Source organism: Eretmochelys imbricata, chromosome 7 (assembly GCF_965152235.1).
Source record: "Eretmochelys imbricata isolate rEreImb1 chromosome 7, rEreImb1.hap1, whole genome shotgun sequence".
Classification (NCBI taxonomy): domain Eukaryota; kingdom Metazoa; phylum Chordata; order Testudines; family Cheloniidae; genus Eretmochelys; species Eretmochelys imbricata.
In genome coordinates this window covers 53,737,795-53,759,162 of record NC_135578.1, presented here as the reverse complement: position 1 = coordinate 53,759,162, position 21,368 = coordinate 53,737,795, and the positions used below count along the sequence as shown (strand labels likewise).

At 44.2% G+C, this 21,368-nt stretch overlaps 1 protein-coding gene across 12 annotated transcripts in view; it reads left to right on the top strand.

Moving 5' to 3' along the window:
- The window catches only part of USP54 (ubiquitin specific peptidase 54), a 270,753-nt gene that overhangs the window by 9,084 nt on the left and 240,301 nt on the right, over positions 1-21,368 (top strand). For 10 of the 12 annotated variants that reach the window (XM_077821025.1, XM_077821032.1, XM_077821030.1 and 7 more), the window contains exon 2: positions 5,716-5,964. The exons of 1 other annotated variant lie outside the window; for it this stretch is intronic. The gene's annotated coding sequence lies outside the window, so the exon portion shown is untranslated. Of the gene's footprint in view, positions 1-5,715; positions 5,965-6,521; positions 6,679-21,368 lie in introns of all 12 variants that reach the window. One more of the 12 variants, XM_077821024.1, reaches the window with a different exon arrangement.

Genomic DNA, 21,368 nt, shown 5'->3' with positions numbered 1-21,368 from the left:
AAAGAGCATCTCTTATGCCACACTCCTTTTTGAGGTAAGATTCATTGAAAGGGATACTCCTGAGGGCATTCTGCGCCAAAAAATTAAAAAGTCTGCAAAATTCTGCAAATTTTATTTGTCAAATAAATGTGGAGACTCCAGCATGGCATTGGGGAGCACAGGTCACTGGCTGTACAGAGGTGGGAGACCACTGTGCAGCTCCTCCCTGGGAAACAGACTCAGTAGTGAGGCTCCACCCAACCCTGACACAGCGCAAGGGCAGGCCCTGGCCCAGAAACACCTGAGGGCCCAGCCCCTCTGTGCCAGGTGCATCAGGTGTGGGCAGGCAGGCTCAGCAATGCAGGATCCAATTGTGGAGGGACTCTGTGTGGGGCAATCTGGGTGCCGGTGGCTCAGTGGGGGTTCTGGGTGCAGTGGTAATGGAACTCTGCAGGAGGGTCCAGGTGAAGGTGGTTGGGGCTGGGCGGGGGTGTCTGCGGGGGTGGGGAGGTAGAGCTCAGCAAGGGGATCTGGGGGGCTCAGTGGGAGGTGGGGCTCAGTGGGGTTGAGATCCATGTGCATCTGGGGCTCGGTAGGGTGGGGGTACGGGTGGCTTGTCAGGGTGGTCCAGGTGCAGGGGGAGTGGGACTTATTGGGGGGTTCTGGATGTGTGTGTGTATGGGAGGGTGAGGCTCCGCGGGAGGGTCTGGGTATGAGGGGGTCTGGATGCACGGGGTGCAGGAAGTGTGGGGCGGGGGGAGAGTTTGCAGAGCTTTCTACAGCTGGGGGAGAAATTTGGTGGTGAGTCTGACACAGCCCCAGCAGCTGTGCGGGGGAAGAGGAAGACCCGTCCTCCCCAGCCTAGCGAGGACTAGCAACTGAGCCTGGCGCAGGGTAGGAGCCACCAGCCGCGCCTTTTCCAGTCCTCCCCTCCTGTGCCACAGTGATTTACCTCTCTGCCAGCTGCCCTGGACACCCAAAATATACTGTTAGGGAAGGTCATATAACAGCTCTTGTGGCTTCCCTTTGCTTTCCTGTCAGAAAGTCGTTTTTCTGCGGGGAAGCAAAGAAATCTGTGGGGGACATACATTTTGTGCATGTGCAGTGATGCAGAATTCCCCCAGGAGTAAAGGGAGCACTTTGATAAACAAGAGAGAAAACTTTGACAAGAACTAGAAGAAAAAGGAAAGCCATTGCATAGGAGTCGTTTGCAGTTGATAAAGGCACCTGAAAATACTTCCAATGCCCATGAAGAAGTCACTGCAGTAGACTGGAAGGAGAAATATCTGCAGGCTGAGCAGCAGTTGGTGGGACTGCAGATGACCAAGCCAAGTTCTGAAATGTCCATATCTGATACACGATTCCCTCCTCAAAGACCCAAAGAATTTAATAAGCAACACCAAGATTTAACAGAAGAAATTCTTTGTTTTAACTGGGAGTGAATAGGACATTTTCAAAATGATTATGAGAATTCTTCTAACCCCAACCTAGTACATCAGCAACTGAGTGGTAGACATTCAAATCAGAGCAAGTATGAGCCAGGAAGGAAAGAAACTAACAACTCTCAGAGCAAGGCTGCTAGTTAATGGGTTCAGGAGAGAGATGTTACCCAAATGGGTGTCAGTGAGGCCATCCAGAAGTTAGCCATGATAAGCAGGTCCCACTGTCTTTACCTAGATGGGTAAAGAGAACCTGCCTAGTAGATACTGATTCTCAAGTGACCTGCATATATGAAACTTTCTATTATGAGCATTTATCTTATCAAAAGTTAGTCTATTGGCAGTATACTTCAGATAGAAGGGGCTGGAGGGCAAATTGTTCCATACCCGGGATATATACCCTTGAGGATTCAATTCTCAAAGTTCATCTGTGGGACTAACAAACAAGAGGTACTAGTCTTAGTTTGTCCAGATCAATGTATGAATCAACAAGGGTTGGTGCTCATAGGCACAGATGTGCTAAAATATCTTGTAGAAGACTGTAAGAAGAAATGGGGTACTGAATTTTTAAGTACAGTAGAACCTCAGAGTTAGGGACACCTCAGGAATGGAAGTTGTCCATAACTGTGAAATGTTTGTAACTCTGAACAAAGTGCAGTTTGGGCTTCAGCTCCAGCAGATGACACTCCAGGCCAGGCTCCAGAAGCAGCTCCCTCCTCAGCACTGGCGATTTCCTTGCAGGCAGTTTCTTTCCCTGAGTTGGACTGAGTTTGCAAGCTTGTCCCACTCCTGCTGGGGGGGTGTGTGAAAATGGCGCATCCACTTCCTGGTTGGGGGTGTGTGTGTTGAAAACAGCATGTCCCCCTTCCGGCTGGAGGATGTGGGGGAAAGCAGCGCAGATCCCAGCGCTGCTCCTGCTCTGCCAGTTCCAACTGCCTTGGGCTGGCAGCGCCAGCGCCTTCAGCTCCTAGCTGTAAGTGGCTTCCCTGCGTGTGGAGGTGAGGGTGGGGTGCAGAAGGGACAGGCAGCCCAGATGTGCCTACCTTTAAGATGCAATATAGGTACAGTACAGTATTTGCCCCCCCCCCCACCCCCCCCTTTTTTTTGTCTCTGCTGGTGCCTGATTGTTTACTTCCGGTTTCACATGGTGACCAGTGAGTCCATAACTCTGGTGTTTGTATCTTTGAGGTTCCACTGTAGTATTTCATTACCAAATGAGTAGGCTGAAACTTAGTCAATTTTTACTCAGTCAGAGGTTACAGCAAAAAGCTGACAAAGCGGCTGAAATGGTCTTGAGAGGAAGAAAATCAGAGACAATTGCACCTGGTACATCCAAAACAGTGCCAGGAATTCTGAAACTTGCTGTGAATGAATTGGAGACTGCTGTAATTCTGGAAGATCCAGGTGCTGCAATTGCACCCAGTGGACTAGCAGTTCTTTCTCAATTTGTTAAAGTCACTGGCTCCAGTATGAGAATAGGAGTACTTGTCAAAAACTTAACAAGGAAGGATGTCGTATTGAAACCTCACATTGGCATTGCAAAAGGGCAAGCAGTTGAATGGATAAAACCAGTGCCAGCCCACGTTTCAGCAGCATGGAGGGCCATATGAAACTTTAGCGCATCTGGCACGTAAATATGTTGTGACACTGGCCAGAACGTGTGAATGCCTGTTCTCACTTGCAGGTGACATAAATAAGAAGCGGGCAGCATTATCTCCTGTAAATGTAAACAAACTTGTTTGTCTTAGCGATTGGCTAAACAAGAAGTAGGTCTGAGTGGACTTGTAGGCTCTAAAGTTTTACATTGTTTTGTTTTTGAGTGCAGTTATGTAACAAAAAATATCTACATGTGTAAGTTGCACATTAACGATAAAGAGATTGCACTACTTGAATGAGGTGAATCGAATCATTTTTACATTGCAAATATTTATAATAAAAATATAAAGAAAGCACTGTATACTTTGTATTCTGTGTTGTAATTGAAATCAATGTATTTGAAAATGTAGAAAAACACCCAAAATATTTCATAAATTTCAGTTGGTATTCTATTGTTTAACAGTGCAATTAAAACTATAATTAATTGCAATTAAGTTTTAAATCATGATTTAATTTTTGAGTTAATCAGATAAGTTAACTGTGATTAATCAACAGCTCTAGTAATGACTGAGGACAACCTTCTTACTTACATTGTGAAGACTGCAAAGTTGGATGCGGCTGGCCATAGATGGGTGGCAGCCTTGTCACTATATAACTTTGATATAATTTATAAGTCTGGCAAAGCCAATGTTGATGCTGATGCTCTTTCTTGGCGACTAAATGGTATTCCAGGGATAAAGATGACATGGAATGGACAGAAAGAATTGTTAAAATGTCTCTAATTCAGTCTAGTTCAGATGAGTGGGATAAGGAACTCTGCAAAGCAGTTATGAAAGTTCACAGTACTCTGCAAATCTCATGAGGAAGATTTGGAAGCCGAAGAAGAAAGATTAATACTTGTTGCTACAAGTTGCATAGAAGCCTTGCCTAGTAATGAAGAAAGCATATCACCAGAGTTTCAGGATCCAAATCCTTGGCCAGGAAGACCCAGTGCTCCAGACTCAGTTCCTGTTGATTGGAAAGTCTTACAAGGACGTGACAAATATATAGCCTGTGTGATTGACTTCCTGCAAGCAAGATATTGTGGATTGTGTCTCAGGTGCGCTGCTGGGATGGCAGTGTTTAAGCAGGGGAGAATGTAACCCATATGCCTAACATGGGAGATGTCTCTTTGAGAGACCCATGGTTGGATGGGGGAAGTAGGAATGAGTTGAGTTTGGGTCATTGTTAATAGGCAGATTTAGCACTCCACATCCAGAAGTTTCTGGAATTGGGTGTGGTAGTTTGGGGTATGCTACAATGGGTTCCCTGTTGCTGGGATCAGACTCCACCAGGGCAAGCAGTCAGGGCATCTGCTTTACAAAAAGCCATGTGCTTTGTGTGAGTTGAGAGAAGCTGAGCCCAGGGGAAGCAGGCTGTTTTCTCTAACTCTGAAGCATCTTGTAGCAGGTTTTTTTAGTTTTGTTTGTTTTTTAATTTAATCTCTATAGTTAACTGAGTGGCTGGTTAATAAGTTAGCTGACTGCTTAACAGTGATTTCAGTAGAGGAAGAGTCTGCATGGATTCTAACTAAAGATACGTACAAGCAAGTGGAGGGAAGATGTTTTAGACTCGGCAAACAGTATAGATTTGGTGATCAAAAACTCTAACTGAGACTCAGATGAACTCAACCTAAGCTTTTGGAAACTGTGTTTCTGTGGGGACTGACCTGTTCAGATTTGAATTTTTCTTTATTTATGTTTATGTAGAACTGTGAAGATAATGTATATGGATTATAAAATAGGCATGTTATGCTGAAAAAAATTAAATTTGTTTCTTTATAAAATCTTGCGATAAAGTTGTTACTTAATTAAGTCCATTCCTTTCAGGACTTGGATGTGGGGAGGTTGACCCTGTGCAATCCTTGCTGAAAAACCTTAGAGACTGAATTCTGGGACTCCAGCTAGTTTTCTGAGGGAGTTGGGTTATGTAGGCTCTGGAGAAGGGCAATGAAGTGAACTCTAGTTCACCCAAAGGTTAAACATACACTGTCCCATCACTTCGAAGTTAACATTCTATTTACTATGCATACACAGGTAATGCAGTTACACTGATTAACATAAGGCAACTGCTGGTCATACATTGTAACATGGATAGATAAGCTGAAGACAATATATGTAATATTGTTAATTTCATACAGTGTCTCAGGTCTTTGATCTTAAGGTTGACTGAACACAATCACATACATAATATAAAGGTGTGACACAGCACCAGAAAGGGTTACATAACTACCAGGCTAATTGACCCAGGCTCAACCTTTAAAGACCTATTAAAGTATATGTAAATTGTAATTAGGGCCATTTCAAGTTAGATTAGAGCTTTGAAATGCAAACCTGTATTGTTAGAGAATTAGGGGGTAATACTAATTGTATTTGTTTACATATATAGTATATTGTTAGAGGTTAACAATGTAACCAAACAGTTCTGTCTATCACTGTATTCTGTTAATTCAGAGATCAAAAGGAAATGTTAACCTTTAAATGAACTGTGAATGCAATGATATCATTGTCTTAATTTCTCTTTGAAATATATGATGAACTACCTGGAAATGGAGGGAGATAGGCAATTGCCTTATGTTAATCCACGTACCTAATTACTGGTGATGCTTAGGAAATAGGAGGCCTACTTTACAGCTAGGGTAATTGCCTATTTTTCACCCAAGGACTGCATGCTGTCAAGAGGCTGCCCGGGAACTGTATAAAGGGCTCTTGGGACCTGATCGTTTCATCTCAGATCTGCTTAAGCTTCATCAGGGGAAGTGTGAGCCAAAAGACAGGTCTTCAGTTCCATCTGGATCACCCTGATACTGGACACTGGATTGAATCTATGGACTAATTCTGAAAGAATCCTTTGCAACTCTAAAGGTCACCATCTCCACTATGAAACTGACTTAAGAACTCTGTTCATGCCTGTATGTATAATGATCTTTTAACCAATACACTCTCTGGTCTTTTAAAATAAATTTTAGTTTAGTTAATAGGAATTGGCTGTAAGCATATATTTTGGTAAGATCTGAAATATTTGTTAACCTGGAGGGTAATGTGTCCGATGCTTTGGGATTGGTAGAACTTTTTATATGATCAACAAGATTTTCAGTAATCCTCATCATATTTGACTTGAATGTCTGGGTGGGAGCACAAAGGCTGTGTTGCTTTAAGGGAACTGTATTTTTGGCTTCTGGGTAACCAGTAAGGTATTGTGGAAGCTGTTTTGTTGCTGGCTTGGTGAATCTAAGTATTAGAATAACCACCAGTTTTGGGGATTGTCTGCCCCATTATTTGCAGTTTACCCGAATTGAGCAATCTCAGCGTGGCCCCCCTAGGATCCTGGTCACAAAAGGCAGTTAAGACATGAAAGGGAATTACTATCTATAAGCTAATTTGGTTACAGTGCTAACAGTTATTTCTGGGGGGATTTTGCACCATTGCGCAATGCAGAATTTCGCAGAATTCCCTGTTTGTCCCGCAGAATATCTGGCTGCCAGTAGGACCACTGGACTCTGCAGAGGCCAGCTCGCAGTGAGCAGAGTGCCCAGCCTGTTAGGGCTGGAGGCTGCATGCTCTTTGATCCTCATTCTCCCGGGTACGGGGGAGAGCCTGGGAGACTCAGCCAGCTCTGGCAAAGGGTGAGGAAGGGCAGAGCTTTAGCACACCATATGCCCCGGTGGGACAGTAAAGAAGTTGGGGGGAGTAAAGATTCTGGGGTGCTGCTGCCTGGGCTTAAGGATGCCCTGTAGCTGGGCTCTGTGTGGAGCGGGGTGCTGGTGTCTGGGGGCTGCCCCGTGGCGTGGGGAGCGGGGTGCTGGTGTCTGGGGGTTGCCCTGTGGTGTGGGGAGTGGGGTGCTTGGGGGCTGCCCCGGGGCTGGGCTCTCTGGGGCGTGGGGTGCTGGTGTCTGCCCCAGGGCTGGGCTCTGTGGAGAGCGGGGTGCTGGTGTCTGGGGGCTGCCCCGTGGCGTGGGGTGCTGGTGTCTGCCCCAAGGCTAGGCTCTATGAGGAGCGGGGTGCTGGTTTCTGCCCCATGGCTGGACTCTGGGCACTGACCTGGGGACTTCTGCCCTTTCTCAAGCACACTTCTCTTCACATGTAACTCAGTACTATTTTAATCATTCACAATGATCTCTACTAAGGGGACTCTCCCTTCCACTGGCTGGACAGCTGACTTCTCAGGAAGTACCTTGGTGTGTGTATCAGGTGTTTGTAACTTGGGATCTTGTTACTCGTCGAGACGGGGATGCCTCTTCCCCCACAACCCTGATTATTTCAGGTCCCCCTTTATTTTTTCTTGTATCTTTTGGAACATTGCTTAGAAGATGCTGTCTTAATACTCCTCCTCTTCCTCCTTCTTCCTGATGGGGTCTTTGGTCTCATCCAGAGCAGTAGAAAATTGCTGCTTCTGATGATTTCTCTGAGATGGCATTTTTGTTGTTCACTCCGGTTCATTACTGAAGCTGCTGCTGAATAACTTGGTGGCGTCATCGCAGATCTTGTGCAGCTAGACCGGTTCGGTGGTGTCCAGCTGCTGCAGGAATTCAGACTGTTTGCAGTTACAGGCTGCCAGCAGGTTATATGGGGCCTGTCGCCTCCACCATGGTTCTATCCATCTGTCCGCTACTAGGCTGGTTGATCTTGCACTCTCTCAGGCCAGACCAGCTCCATGGTCCTTTCCTGGTCCTTGGCTTTGGCTCTCTAGCTTAGAGTCCACAGGCACCTTTTTCTGCAGCCACTGCTTCTCCTGTCTTCTGCACTTTCCAGCCCTGGCTTGGGGATGTCATCCAGCAAACCTCACTTGTTGCTCAGTTTGCTTTCAGCCTTCCTCCAGGAAACACTCTTCCCTTCTCTGGATCTCCTGCTGCCTCTGGTGCTCCATTATCCTTCATAGCTGCTTCTGATTGGCAAAGTGGAGCTGGCACAGGGGAGCTGGACCTATTTAATTTAATGGGGCCAGCCACCTTGTGACACCCCCCTTCTATAACTTTTATAAATGACAAACTCAGTGTGTTTGATAGCCCTGGAGATTGAAGTCCTCTCTTTACCCACAGAACAAGTATGCCATTGCAGTGGTGTTACAAGTTTTGCTACATTGCTCTGACGCTGTCTTAGCGCTGGCCTGGACTTAGCACCAAAAGGGTGAGAGGGTAATTCTTTTTCTATACCCTTTCAATCTTTGGACACTCAGCTAAGATGAAACTGTCAGCAAGGATGTTAATTATGATGATGGTCTGGGTCCTCTAGGAATTGGGCTGAGACTAACTAATCATTTCACATAAATTACAGCTGTTGGATTTTAATAACTTTCCTTTACTACTGACCGAGGCTAGATTTGAACCAGTGGTCTAGAGGTGAAAAGCTCTGTATTCCATTACCAGTCCCCTGAGCCATCCATATGTTCCTTTATCTAAAATCCTTGTAGTCCTCTTAAATAGAGTATGGGGTAAAAATCTGGTGTCACTGGCATTTGAGAATACTCTAACATCGTCCACCCCAATTGTCGACTGTGCGTGTGAGGACACAGAAGTTAAATACAGCAACAGTTTCTTACACACCAGGGCTTTTCATGAGAAATCCTCAATGACCATCTTTGAAATCCAACCATATGGCAAAACCTAGCTTTATCTTAAAACCATTAACTAAGAACCTATTGCTACCATTAATTGGAAAATGAATCCGTAGCTCTTGTAAGTGGCATGCTGAGAGCTATTAACTTCACGCTACTGCTAACAAAACAAATTTGAATAAAATACTGTTAAGAGCAGCAAAATTGTACTAACACATCTGTCCATCATATCAAGATTTTTTTCACTTATCTCTGGAGGCTTTTGAAATTGTTATTTTTATTCATCATCTATTATTAATGTTTATTCAATACAGTCGAGATTCCTGGTGCTGTAAAAAGCACAGTAGAAGACAGTTTCTTTTTCATGGATGGAGTTCATAATCAAGGTTAGACAGAATTGTTTGGACACACAGACTGGGTTCATCTCAAAACAGAGTAAATAATATTGACCTTGCAATATGCATACTTGTTCAGGTTGCAAGATTGGGCACAAATTCCTTTATAATTTTTTTTTTTAAAGTGGGTTAAACACTTTCATGACCATCTAACTTTTCATCCTTTTTGAGATAAAATATTTCTCAGCAAATGGCTTAGCAAAATTCAGTGTTCAGAAAAATGTAAATTCTGTACTCTCATGTTTATACTGAGTTTGGTAAATTATTAAAAAGTTACCTTTTACATTTACTTTTTTTTTTTGCCTTGTACAAACTCTTGACCAGCACCTTCCTCTTTTCTTGGATTAGATCAAGCCTGTTTTGAAATAACAATATTTTCCTCTTTCCCATAACATTTGTTGCTCTCTTTCTTATGTGTCTGAAGGAGTTTCAGTCTTGGTTCTGTCATTTTGCTGCCCATTTTATTGTATACCACTTGTTTCTAGGGATATTCTTATTAACCTGGATAGGGGTTGAGTCCACACTGATATCCAGAGGTAAAGGAATCCATTTCTCAAAGCTCTTTGGGAGACTAGGTATGAATGTTCTTTTCTCTTGCTCTGCTCAGTTGTTCAAATCTGAAGTTTTAACATATTATTTTCTTTAATTGTATATATGGTCTGTATAATTTGTGTGTAATTCTGATCTACAATGCCGCCTCTCTGGATCTGTTTATTATGACTCAAAACATTTAATTCCAGCTGTTATCTATCAAATTTAGCAGAAAGAAGTTCCATTAACTCCCTGGATGAAATTGCTTTACTTGTACATGGCTGTACATTTTAGGCTTAGAATTCATTTCTAGAGAATTGTCAAAAAGTAGCTCAAAATGTTTTCAGTGAAAATTAAGAAATAAGGCTAGTAAAGATGTCCTGAGTCTTTTTGTCAGTGAAGGTGGAAAAGAGAGGTGAAAGAATATACTGGAATGTTGTTACTGATGAGATTGAGTCTCGTTGTTGCTGACTGTTGGGAGTATAAGATTTGAGTAGGTAGTATTTTTCTTCACTTGTATTTCAATTCTTTCTGGTGATGTGATGGCAACTATTCTTTCTTACTTATATATTGCTACATATCCTGGCTATCTGAGAGGCTGGTTTTCCTCCTGTATTTTTCCATGATAGATGAGATGTGTGTATTTGATCAACTTTGCAGTCTCCATGTTTGAAAGTCTGGGGGATAATAGATGCCTTTGCTGTGGAATTTCTCTTTTTACCATGTCTTTGAGGAATTGTGAGCCGTGTTTATGGGTGCATTATGTTGTTCTTGTGGAGTGGTACTTTCCTTTTTTAAATTTAATTTGGGGAGTTTAGCTTTAAGAATTTCATGTGTGCTGAAGACATTAAGGTGCATTTTTATAAACATATAAAATGAATATGCATGCTACTGCAGAATGTGCCAAAGAAATAGCAAACCCTTGGCCCAAAGAGGAGTTAATCTAAAGACAGAAGCAGGTATGATAAAGTACAACAAACACAAAGCGAACACCAGATTGGTGTCTCATAGCTATCATATTTCATGGGGTAGTTGGAGTTTCAGAAGATTTTTCAAAGGTTAGAAGGAATCCCATATGCTTATTGGGAGACTGCCCCAGCCTTATCGGATGGTGTGGAAAAAAAGTACAGAATGTGGAGTGAGTGAAGCAGATGCTTGTAGTCAGATGAGAAGCCTGTGTGAAGTACAGGGAAACCTTACAGATTCACCAAGCTTTCCATATCTACATCAGCCCTTGTTCAACAAGTTAAATTCTTCTAATTTCTTGTAAAGTTTGTATTTTGGAAGGTTTGGTTTCTGATCTGTAAATCTCAATGGATATTTGCGGTAGCCAGTGTTGGTTTGTTGTCCTTGCTCTTTTTTTTTTTTTTTTTTTTTTTTTCCCCTTTTTCTTCTAGAATTTTGTGAATGACTCTCTCTCTCTTTTCCTTTTTAGAGGGGGAAAAAAAAAGAATGAATGAATGAACTAAAAATACACACAAGTGAGTCAGAAATACCAGAGACAGCTTGTAGAGGAATTTTTTTTTATTAACATTTTATGGAAATGCCCAAAGATAAAAATACTTTGGGACACGGCCAATAACATGTGTCACAAAGCATGAGATGACAGGAGACTTTCTGGTGTTCCTCCCAGGATTTCCAGTAGAGAGAGTGTATGAAGTGATCAATAAACAACTAGGAATGCATTTGTTAGCATATCAGTACATGTGCAGTCACTGTGACACAGAAACAGGTTAATGCTTTGAATAGATCTACATGGCATTGTAGTATATAGGACACTACTGTTGGGGTAAGAAGAAGGAAATAACTAAGACAAGAACATGGAAAGCAGTAGCATTGATAATATAGAGTGTATCTGACTACTTTTGAAATGTTCTGTGAGATCTGCCTGTTTTCTAAAACTTTTTTGCCATACTGTAATCAAAGTGTATTAAACTAGCACACAAGCATAGCATCCCAAAATCTGGGAAAGATGAAGAGAAGTATTCTGTATGAAGTCCGCAATCTCTGTGCTAATTTGCCTGTCCAGTATTTTATATAATTTGGTAATGGGTATTATAGGAAGCTCATGGATAAATATTTATGGAATGTAGAAAAGAATCGCCAACAGTACATCTGTGTACTTGATGTGGTGATTTTACATATTTAAGTATGTTATATTTAAATTCGAAGAGGAATGAAAAAGAATGCTTACACCCCCCAAAAATTGTAGTGGGAACTTAACTGTACCTAAGGATGCATAATAGTTTTCATTCTAACCACTGGTTTTCAGTTGCTCCTAACTTGTTGAAATTTTCCAGACTAGGTCTTTGCCCACAGATGAATCTTTTGGTAAGTTTCACAGAAAACATGTTTAAATATTTTTGACTAAGATGAGCGTGTGTAAGGGGAAGGAGATGGGATGGATGGAGAATATGCATTTCCTGTTACAGAAACATTTTGGCAACTTGTCTTTTTTTTTTTTTTTTCCCCTCCCCCTGACAGCTGGGGTTTAAAAGTTTAAAAATTGCCATGGAAAATAGCCCTCATTGTGGAAAAACACACTTTCAAATGGCATTCTTCCTTTTTTGAGGAGGTGGTTTTATTTCTGAATTTCTTTCAGCGATCGGTCCTGTTACCTACTACTAATGATTACATTGGTAGCTGAAAGAAACTCTTATACTTTTTTTTATCCTAAAATTAAGCAGTTTGCTGATCTTTCTTTTCTCTCTGTTTTATCACTTTTTGAGCATCATCAGTCCTCTTCTCTACCTATTTTCCTCTTCCATCACACCTGCAAGGTGAAACTGATGCATAGTCTGTTTCTCTCATAGCTCCTGGTGGTCCAGCAGAAGCCAGCTATGCTCAGACATGAAAAGCAATAAAGCGTAGTCATTTTACTAGAACAGAAAAAGCATTCCTACAACAGGCGCAAAGTGTGAAAATTTTCCCTCTGGTGTTACTGTTCTTACCAATAAGAAAAGGAGTACTTGTGGCACCTTAGAGACTAACAAATTTATTTGAGCATAAGCTTTCGTGAGCTACAACTCATTTCATCGGATGCATGTACTCCTTTTCTTTTTGTGAATACAGACTAACACGGCTGCTACTCTGAAACCTGTTCTTACCAATGTTTTCTGAGCAGAAGCAGTAACACTGATATGATCTTCCCCTGTTGGGTTATCCTGCACAGGAATATGTGAGGTTGGGGGAGAAGAGGTGGAAATGCAGAATACCTGCAATGACGTGTCCAACTGAGTCACCTGATTCAACTGTGAAAAATAATATTTACAGGTTCAGGTGCAGAAAGATACCACTGCATTTTTTCCTCTGTCATGTGATACATGGAACTTGTAGGTACTATCTAGGCAAGTACTGGTATTGCTCAGCACACATCTTTCTTTCAAGTGTTTTCATTAGCATTTAGTATTTATTGAAAAGACACATATAAGAAACATGACTGATCAAAAATTGTTCATATACGAGATGCTCGTTTCTCATCCATGCATACAAAGCAAGTTTTATGTGAAACTTTATTTGGAACTCCCTGGCTTTATTTGGAAATTTTGGGAGTCTGAAATTCAAAATACAGAAGAGGATTCTAATTAAACATAGTTTTGTTTGTTTGTTTTTTTTTTTATTTAGAAATCCTCAGTTTATTTGCATTTGGATTTTTACAACAGAGTGTAAAATTTACCATCAATCTAACCGTTTTTAGTTCAAACTGTTTAGTATATATGCTGTTGTAAAAAATTTTTGTTTGCTGTATTTCAACTTTCTCTTGCTTCCATTCTCTCCTCCCTTCTTTTTTTTTGGAGAGGGGATGCAGTTAAAAAAGTATGCAGCATTTTTACAGCTTCCTAGTCATGGATTTCTCTTCTTCCAGTGGTTTACTCAACATGTCAGAATTAATTTGAGCATTCACATGAATGCTAAACACAGGACCCATATTATTATGCAAAGAAGTGAATAAATTACCATGTTCATGCTGATTGTAATTGCATAGGCGGCAGCCATGCTTATGGTTCTGAGTGGCCTCAGTTGTTTAACACATACACAAGTTTCCTTATTTGCTTCATTGTAATAATGGAAATGCTGTTCCCATGTTAAAGGAAAGCTCTGAGAATTCTCAACTGTAAGCTCTGGGTTTTCTGCATTCCAAGTGCATGTTGTTTTTTGTGGTGTCTTTGCTTATGTGAACTGACATTCAGGTGCGCCAGCAGATACTGTTGTGAGCCTATGATCCTTGGCATTCCTTTGTTCACACGCTAAACCAGGGGTCAGCAACCATTGGCATGCGGCCCATCAGGATAATTTGCTGGCGGGCCATGAAACATTTTGTTTACGTTGACTGTCCGCAGGCATGGCCCCTCACAGCTCCCAGTGGCCGTGGTTTGCCGTTCCTGGCCAATGGGAGCTGCGGGAAGTGGCAGCCAGCACGTCCCTGCGGCCTGCGGCTTTCCGCAGCTCCCATTGGCCAGGAACGGTGAACCGTGGCCACTGGGAGCTGCGAGGGACCGTGCCTGCGGATGGTCAACGTAAACAAAATGTCTCGCAGCCGCCAGCGGATTACCCTAATGGGCCATGTGCCGAAGGTTGCTGAGCCTTGCCCTAAACAGTACTGCAATGTTATTTGTACTTCCTTGTAATTCATCATTTCAAAAGTAACAATGCACTGGTCAATAATGTCATTGTGAAATGTATGTGGCAATGCTGTGTGTGGACTTATGGATACTCGCTGATGTTATGCTTTAAAGTCTGTGGCTAAAACATGTTTGTTTAAACCAGGCATGTTGGGGGAGTTGATAAACAGTTTTTATCTAGACAAAGGAAAGAGGCCAACACCTCAGACCAGATATGGCCAAATTCAGTGTTCTATTCATTTGAATAGAAGATTGAAGAAAGAACGCTTACACTGTAAAATTGCAGCAGGAAACTTCATGTGGGAGCACACCAGGGAACCCCTTAATGAAGATGAAGTCGGCATTGTGGAGGAGACAGGAGACTAAACTCCAGGGGATCAGTTTGACCTCGGAAACAAAGACAAACTTTGAAATATAAAGAGATCCAGATCTGAGAGCCGCAATGTATCCCCAGTAACGTTACACTGGTGCAGTCAAACAGAATTTACACACAGCTTACTATTTTAAATGAGGTTTTAACTTCAAGCACTGGTAAAATTAAGTGATTCTCAAGTGAAGACGTTGGTTACAGTTTTATTACTTTCTATCTTTTTTTTTTTTTAATTTTTATTTTGGGTGAGGAAAGGGGAAAAAAGGAAGTGTAAAAATTAGTAGACCTGCTCAAGGAAATGAGGGCAAAGACAGTCCTCAATGAGGTAGCCACACAACTCAAACTGGCTGAGATAGTTACAGAAGTTGAATGTGGCAGAGTGGACTAAAAGGATGGAAATGGCTAATATAGAGAAGGATAGGCTTGCCAGGTGTCTGGTTTTTGACTGGAATGCCCAGTCAAAAAGGGACCCTGGAGGCTCTAGTCAGCACAGCTGACCGGGTCACTAGAAGTCTAGTCGGTAGCGCAGCGGGGCTAAGGCAGGCTCCCTGCCTACCCTGGGTCCTGGAAGTGGTGGCATGTCCCTCCTCCGGCTCCTAGGTTCAGGGGCAGCCAGGAAGTTCGGTGTACTGCCCCCATTCTGAGTGCCAGCTCCCATTTATCGGGAACCGTGGCCAATGGGAGCTGCAGGGGTGGCACCTGCAGATGGGGCAGCATGTGGAGACGCCTGGCCATGCCTCTGCCTAGGAGCTGCAGGGACATGCGGCTGCTTCTGGGAGCCGCCTGAGGTAAGCACGGCCTGGAGCCTGCACCCCCTCCTTTACCCCAAACTGCTGCCCCAGCTCTGAGCCCCCTACCACACCCAAACTCCCTCCCTGTGCCCTGCACCCCAAACCCCTGCCCCAGCCCTCTCCTGCACCCAAACTCCCTCCCAGAGTTCGCACCCCTTGTTGCATCCCAACCCCTTGCCCCAGCCCTGAGCCCCCTCCCACACTCAAATCCCTCAGACCCAGCCCCGAGCCCCCTCATGTACCCTAAAGCCCTCATCCTTGGCGCTACCCCCTCCTGCACCCCAACCCTTGCCCGAGGCTCCCTCCCACACTCAGAACTCCTCACTTCTGGCATGCCACAGACCCTGCATCCCTAGATGGAGCCCTCATCCCCTGCCCCAGCCTGGAGCACCTTCCCACATTCTGAACCCCTTGGCCCCTGCCCAGAGCCCCCTCCTGCACCCCATGCCCCTCATCCCTGGCCCCAGCTGGAGCCCTCACCCTGTCCAGCACCCCAACCGTCTGGTCCAGCCCAGTGAAAACGAACAAGTGAGCAAGGGTGGGGGAGAGCTAGGGAGGGAGGGGGGATGGAGTGAGCAGGGGCGGGGCCTTGGGGAAGGGTCAGGGCAAGGGTGTTCAGTTTTCTGCAGTTGTAAAGTTGACAACCCTAGAAAAGGACTCTGACTGCCCAAATGGGAAGCAGATGCACCAGCCAGGGAAGCTGACCTAAGAGCCAAGGACAGGGAGGCAGAAAAGCATCAGCAAGAAAAAGCACACTGGCAGGTCCTGGATGCTAAAAGGAAGAAAGAGGAGAAGGAAACAGCTGCACAACAACAAGCCATGGAGCTGCAAGAGAAGGAGAAGTTGTATAACTTGGACACGAGGGACAAGTATGGATGGATGCCACAAGTGCTGTCTCTCCCTAAGGAGCACCCAGCTGGGACAGGTTGTGCCCTGCATACGAAGAAGGAGAAGAATATTGAAGAATACCACTTTTGTAAGGTTACATGAGATGCATAAAGTTCTAGAGGACAAAAAAAGTCCCAACTTTGATTACTAAGCTGTCAGGTAAAGCATTAAATATAGTTAATGAAATACCAATTGAACAGGCATTGAAAAAGGTGAGTTTAAAGAGGCTGTATTCATGGGCAGCAGGTATTGTTGGTAGGGAGAGGCCATGCCTCCCCAAACAGCCTAACATGGCCCCGCCCATACTCCACCAGGCCCCTTGCTGCTCCCTCCTTTCTGTGGCCTAGAGGCTGGGGTGGGCAGTCTGGGGGTCATGGTGTGCAAGACCAAGACCATACCATGCCACCCGTCCTTCCAGCACTGGGACCATGCTGGGGCCAGGGGTGCTCCAGCTGTGCTACCAGCCCGGCCAGCGCTGGGTATGGGGGGGCACAGTGGCTGTGGCAGGGTGGTGTGCTCCGGGCTCCGGCAGGGGAGCAGAAGGGGCAGGGCCTCAGGCAGAGAGCTGAGGGGTAGGGGGCTAGCCTCCCCCAAGGGCGTGTTCACTATGGCTGCATTGCAAAGGTTTCAAATTACTCCTGAAGTATATAGAGTAAAATTTTAGATGTCTCAGGATGAATGATAAGATGAGTCATAGAGAATGTGTATAAATTTTGAGATTTGATGAGAAAAGGTGCCAAAGGGAAGGAGGCAGAGAATTATGACCAGTTGTTTGATCTCTTAATTGAGAAACGGTTCCTCAGTATGAGTTCAGAGGAGATCAGACAAGCTATCTGGGATAAGCCCATGGACTCAGTCCAGAAACCTGCTGATCTAGCTGATATATTCAAGCTAAAGGATCCAGTGACTGCAAGCCATGCAAGGAGAGGAGGGTGTGTAGAAGCCTGGTGTAAAGCAGGTGCACTTCATTTTAACCCTGGAGTACGCGAGTACGGTTAAGAGTCTGGCAGGCGCGGGGCCGCGGCTTCTCTCCGCACTGCCCAGAACTGCCCCCCACTCCCCCCCAAAAGGCTTCTTGGACTGCCGCTGCCCGGACTGCCGCTGCCCAAACTGCCAAAGCGCAAAAAAAAACCCAACACTTGCCCAAACTGCCGAAGCGGGGTGGGGGGGGGACAACCTGCTCGGATTCTGCTGCCCAAGAATGGACGGAATGCCACCCCTTAGCATGTGACGCCCCAGGCATGTGCTTGCTCTGTTGGTGCCTGGAGCCAGCCCTGTATGTGAGTATTCTTCCACTGCACTGATACTTCTGTTTTCTCGTGCTTTGCGATTTTTTTTTTTTTTAACATTTTGCCCCCTAATGCGTGGTTCAAATAAAAGACAACGTACATATTATTTCAGTGCGGAGTGGGAAGCATCCTATTGTTTTATTGAAAATAAAGGGAAATGTGTTTGCTTATTGTGCAGTGGTACTGTTACAGTGCCGAAAAAACATAATGTCGAATTCCATTTCCAAACTAATCACGGCTCTTTTGACATTAGCCATCCACTTAAATCTGAGTTGAGAGAGGTTTGATTTGAGTTGATTAATTTTCTTCTATCTGCCCAGCAATCTGTTTTCACTAGACAAGTGGTAAAGTCTAAAAGTGCTACTATTGCTTCCTTTAAAATTGACCATCTGCTTGCAAAGAAGAAAAAACACTTTCAAGATGGTGAATTGTTGAGGGAAGCATTTTTGACTGGTACTGATTGCCTGTTTCAAGGATTTCCTAACAAGCATGAGATTTTTGTCGGCAATACAAGATTTGCAGTTATGAGGAGGATACATGCAATTTCAAGCGACATGCAAACTCAGCTAAAAGATGACTTGGAAATATGTGACTGGTTTTCACTGCAGTTTGATAAGTTGACAGATATATCGGATACAGTGCACTTGGCAGTTATGGTGAGGATGGTATTTAGTGACTTCACTGTATAGATGTCCTCACCCTTTGTTCGCCCTTTCATAGGCAGTACTTTCAGTAATTCTTCTTTTATGGTGAAGTCACTAAATACCATCCTCACCATAACTGCCACAAGTCCACAAATCAGCACTTCGAGCAACTAGAAGACTCCAGCTGGTTAATGGACTTGGCTTTTCTTGCCGACATCACTGACAAATTGAACATTTAAAATCTTGAGCTCCAGGGAAAAGACAGGTTCTGTAAAATCATTCAAAGCAAAATTGATCTTGTGGATGTCACATATGAAGACGAAGTCTCTCGTACATTTCCCAAGTATGAAGAAAATGGTATGTGACAGTGATTTTAACCCATCACCATTTGTTATCCACATTCAAACACTTCTGGAACAATTTGAAAAGAGATTTCACCAGTTCACCATCACTGAGCCTGTAGTTGCCTTTCTTGTGAATCCTTTTACTTGCCAAGTAGAGGTAACAGAAATGGCTACATCAATTGCGAGTCTCATTCAAGTAAGAACAGAAGACGTGGAACTGGAGATTTTGGACCTTCAAAATGATATTGTTCTAAAATCCTGCGCAACAGATGAAAACTTTTGGAATCTGGTTGACCGAAAAAAGTTTCCTAAAGTTACTTTAAAAAATGTAGCATACAAAATAAAATCTTATTTCTGCTCCACTTATCTACGTGAAGTTCTGTTTTCAACAATGAACATCATAAAATCAAAATACAGATCTTGGCTTACAGATGCCCATCTTGACGATTGCTTGCGAACTGGAATATCATCCTACTCTCTCAACTACGAAAAATTGGCTGAAGAAATGCATTGCCAAAAATCACACAGACTTTATTAGAAAAACCACATGAATTAATGATACTTGTTTTCCATTAAGTGCTGATGAGCGCGTATGATTAACGTGTGTGTGTGTTTGTTTGTTTTGTTTGTTGAAATCCAGATATAAGTAACAATACAAAGAATATTTTTTAATTAACCATAACTGGCTATCTGTGTTAAAGTAAGAATAATAAATATATTTGAACCACCAGTTCAACAATGTTTTTATATGTAGGACTGAAATATTACTAGCCTCACTTTCTGCTACAGCTAGTCTACATTTTTCCAAAAAACTGTCCAATCAAAAAATAATTTTACTTTTTTAAAATAAGATGAAAACTGTTTGATATTTATTTTGTAAAAACTCCTTAATTTTTCTTACAGGCAGATAAAGAGCAAATTCACATAGTAAGGTGAAAGAGTAATTGCTGAATAATTTAATACCTTTTACATGTAAAATGACTTTTTTAGCTTATGGATTCATATATTATGTAATATTAAATATTTTTTTCGTATTATTTAATGTACAAATACAAAATAAGTCTTCAAAAATTGTTGGCGCCCACCACACTCTTCTGAAAACATGAATGTGCTATTGGCCACAAAAAGGTTGGGGACCACTGGACTAGATGATAGAGCAGAGATACTGCCATGGGGAAGGACAAAAGCTGTGGGAATCCTTACAAGCAACTAGTTGTGCCTGCCCACCACCATGGGGAGTTAATGTTGCTAGCCCATGACTGACCTTTTGCTCATTGCTTGGGATCAGAGCATAGGCATAGTTTGACTGCTATATTTGGGAGGGCAGCATATGCCTGCATGCTGAAGCCCCTGGCTCTCTCTCTCCCGTGCCTGGAATGGTAGCTGGGGTGGGGGGAATGGGCTGATTTAATAGGGAAGCCCCTGCTGCTACTGCTGTTTGCTGTAGTGACCTGAGCTGTGGCAAATCTGGCACAGGCTGCTGCAGAGATGCTGCTGTTTTGGTGCCTCTTGGTGCTGCTCCACCCGCCTTTCTGCTGTGGCTGCTGCCAATGGGACACTGGATTCTGGGCTCCCTCTTCCTCCCTGGCCCACACATTCCTCTGCCCAACCCCTCCATCCCCTTCTCTTCCCCCATCCTATCCCACCCCCCTTTCCAACTGCCTCTTCTCTCCCCCCCCGCCCATTTCTCCCACCTGATCCCCTTGCCCTGCTCATCTGTACGGGAAACAGGATGGTAGCCATGCAGGGTGCCCAGCACATGTAGAAGGTGGCAAAGATGGGCACTAGAACCCAGGAGGCAGCGTCCAGTTGCAGAGGCATCAACCCGCAGTGGCCACCCTCACCCAGCAGAAATAGCTCCGTTCTGCTCCCCACTCAGCTGCCAGGGAGAGGGGCCGAGTGAGCCAGAAATGGGGGGAGGGGGGGAAAAGAGGTGCAGTGTGGGTAAGACTGTCCCCCCTTTCCAGCAGGCGTAGTAGAGCAAGCCCTGCAAGAGCAGATTGGCACTCCCAGAAATTGGGGGACGGGGGGAGGGGGCAGTGGCATGTGACTCTGTGTGCTCCCCCCATCCCTTCAAACTACACCCATGGGGCACCAGATCTTGGTGGTAGTGGATTTTGCCACTAGATATCGAGAGGCAGTAGCTCTAAAGTAGAAGCTGACTATGTGGCAAAAGCTCTTTTAGCTATTTTCAATAGACTGCATTTCCCTAAAGCAGAGGTCCCCAAACTGTGGGGCACGCCCCGTAGGGGCATGCAGAGGAACGTTTGTGGGGACACAGTGGGCTTGGGCCAGCCTTCATGGGGAGTAGGGAGGGAGCACCATCCAGCCTCTCCCCCAGCTCTGCTCCTGCCCCAGCCCCCACTATGGCCCAGCTGCGGCTTTGCTCCCGCGCTCAGCTCTTGGCTCAGTCCCCAGCCTTGGCCTTCTTACTTCTGTCTGTCTTCCCTTCCCTTCCCTCCCCCGCAGCCACAGCCTTACTCAGCCCTGGCTGGGAGGGGTGGGGTGTGACCCTGAAAAGTTTGGGGACCACTGCCCTAAAGAGATCGTGGGCCAAATTTGCTGTCACAGCTATTCAGTGAATTATGGGAGTTGTGTGGAGTGAAACTAAAGTTGTGTGGAGTGAAACAAATGTTCCCAGAGAGAAATGGTTTTGCGGAGAGCTTCAATGGGACACTGAGATCCATGCTGGGGATGTAGGCCAACATTTGGGCCCAGGCCTGGGATGAAATGTTACCTTATGTGTTGTTTGCTTATAGGCAAGTGCCCCAAGAGACTACAGGGATTGACCCATTTGATCTTCTCAATGAAAGGAAAGTGAGAGGACCCCTAGAGCTCAGAGACTTATGGAAAGGGGACACTGAGGCAGAGGGGGAACCAGTGACTGA